Source organism: Colius striatus, chromosome 16, assembly GCF_028858725.1.
Source record: "Colius striatus isolate bColStr4 chromosome 16, bColStr4.1.hap1, whole genome shotgun sequence".
NCBI classification, from domain to species: Eukaryota; Metazoa; Chordata; class Aves; order Coliiformes; family Coliidae; genus Colius; species Colius striatus.
Window position 1 is genome coordinate 13,270,471 of NC_084774.1, and position 3,085 is coordinate 13,273,555.

The following is a 3,085-nucleotide window of genomic DNA, read 5'->3' on the forward strand; positions in this document are numbered from 1 at the left end:
TTGAGTTTGGAATGATCAGGTACAGCCTGAATTTTGCACATTAATATATGTGGATTTCTGCAGTTTTCTCACAAAATCCTCCTCTGTTCAAGTTTTGCAGCCAAGAGTCAGATCTGTGATGGCTACAGAATGCAATCAAGGCATACGATAGCAATTAGATTTTTCTCTTCTGTTTTTTTTCTCCACCTAGCTGTTTTGCATACAGATTCACAGATGTGGATGGACATGTTTTGGAATCTCGGCGACTGAGGTTTGCCAGCACTTGACAAATGTGCCCTTTTGTATTGCTGAGGTTAAACCTCTGCCAGGAATGTCCTCCACGTTCAACAGTAATGATTACTAATTTGGAATGGAGAGGGCTCTACTTTGCTGTTCATAAGCAACATTTCAGTGGTTTTCCAGCCAGGTACATCTCTAGTTACGATAATTGTCTTTCACTTAGGGAGCTAATTGACTATACTGCAGCAAGTATGGAATAAATCATGTTACTATGGTAGCCAAGGTTTTTGGAAAACAGTATTTCCCAGAGCACAAATGCCATTTCTCTGAATTTTACTTCTTTCCCTCCAAATAGCCCTGTCACCACAGAACTGTGTGAGGTTTGAAGTTGAATTTCTCTCTTTTTTTCAAGAGTTCTGCAGCAAGCTGGATGGTGCTTTGCAGTCTTATTTATTTGATTTAACCTTTGTCATGTTGACAGAATGCAGGTGTGTGGGTATCTTATATACTCAAACTAATTACTACTGAGACTGACATCTGAGAAAGGGATTTGAAGGAACAAGAGAAAACAGTCAAAATTTGACCTTGAAATATTAGAACCAAGTCCAAATGATGGTATCAAGCTTGGGGACTTCTCGGCTTGTGCAAGGAAAGACTGGGCTAAGTTATGAGTCCAAGCTCTGTGGACTTACCTGTGCTAATAGGAGTACTGGCCACTGAAGCCTGACTTTTTGCCTGAGGAGTAGATAAAAGTCATTTAGACAGACACCATTAACTTTAAGAAAGTTGAGCATGGCCTCCCCTGGATTTGGTGCATCTGTCACTGTGGTGTCTGGTTCAGTCAATCGTGGCATAACAAGGTACCGGAGACCCTGTCCTCAACAGCACTAATGGCTTAGCTGTGATTTTGATTTTAGTCTCTTCTTTTCAGCCACTGGTACATCCACAAGTGTTTTAACAAAGTATTTTGTTTCTTGCTTCCCAGAATACCAAGTGCATTTCATAACACAGCTGTTGCAAATGTTATGGCTCCATACACTTCATGTGTTAGTCCTTCCTGTGCTTCCCTTCTCTGAATCACATTTAATAGGCCAAATTTTACATTTCTCTACTAATTTGTTGAAATTTATTGCATTTGTTGCCTTCCCCTCTTTCTTTTGAAAATCAGAGGAACTTCCAAAATTCAATTTAAAAGCATTTCATTCCAATTCATCTTGGTTTTATGGAGCATAGTATTTGTTGGAGGGAGAGAAGTTGAGATCATAATCTGGCACGGTTGACTAAGTTTCTAAATTTTAAACCACCGCCTTCTCTCTCTTTAAACATTTTCTCTGCCAATACTAAACATTTTGATCATTCAAAATGTAAATTGTACTCCCCATAGATGCTGATGGGTTGTGGATATATTTACATACAAAGATTGTTGAATGACTCACACAAAAAGTTATTTTCTTGTTCCCAGCCTTGATGGTACAGCAGGTTTTTTTTCTCCCATTTTCTGTAGTTTCCGGAATGCTTTGCATGCCCGTCAGTCCCTGAGCACTGTTTGAAAAGGTGCATGTGGTTAAAATGTGTGGAGTGGGAGAACCGCAAATGGTTGAAATATTTTTGCCAGAAGTGCTCGTGACAGCCACTTTCCATGAGCTGCTTTATGTTACATGGAAAGAATACCCTGAGGAGAGCCCCGAGAGCAGCGGCGGTCAAGGGAAGGAAAGTCTGCCAACCTCTTGGGGTGAGGAGAAGGCAAGGGTTGAGTCAGAATATGAAACCTAGCGTTTTGGGCTGGGGTATGATGTTCTCAAGGCAGTTAGCACCTTTTAACATCAGTCTTGCTAGCTGGGTGTGTGCTGTAAGATCACAGTTATGTTGGCTCACAGTGATGGTACCGATCCTCTCTGAGCAGCGTTTTATGGGACAAGCGTCACTCGGTTCTCTCATGTCCATGGGCCTGCTGGGCTTGGGCCTTTGGCACAGATTCCTCTGGCATCAAGTACAAGTTGTTTCTTCTGTAATATTTGGAATATTGAGCCTGGTTGTGTTGGAGAAGGCAGAACAGTACACTAGAGCTGCTCAGATTGCTCTGGAAAGCCCCAAGCTTCTGTACATTTCCTGGGCAGTGTTTCAAAATGTGCTTGGAACATGTTTGTACTGCTCAGGACTGGGCTCCTCTCATGAGGCCCATAAGAAACTCTGAGACTGTAACTGGCCATAAGTCTCTGATATTAGCATGACAGATTTTCTTAAGTCTGCTTGTTCTTAGGCTTCTCCAAATTCCAGATCCCATACTGTCATTTCAGTTTGCCCAAGCCTTTCATCAACTATTTATAGAATTATAACTATTTTATATGTGTGATACTAGTGCTTGAATCTGAGGATTTCATATGGTAGTCTCTCTTGGCTCAATTCCTCTCACCTATTTACTGCCTTCCACCTTGATTTCTCCTGTAATTTTGGAGCCTACTCAAGAGTACACAGACTAAAGAGGACTTTACAAGAGACCTGCAGCCCTTGAAGTGTGTTTTTTGACCAGCAAATGGGTCAACTGATGATCATCTCTACAGAGGCTGTGCTCCTCTCTGTTTTTGTCGAAGCTGTTCATTCTCTGGGGGTTTTTTTTGTGTGATCTATCAATTGACTTACACTGTATTATTTGCTTCACAATTGATGTTAAGTCCTGGACATGGAGTCAGGAGGTAGTTAGAACCTTTTCAGACTGTGACCTCTCCTAGCAAACTCTGAAGGGCATATGTTGACCAGCCCTGGTACTGTTTGTTTTGCAAGGAAGTGAGGCCTATAAAAAGGGCTTATTACACAATGTAAGTGATTTTCTTTTTGCTAAGCAAATATTTGCAATATATTTTGGGAG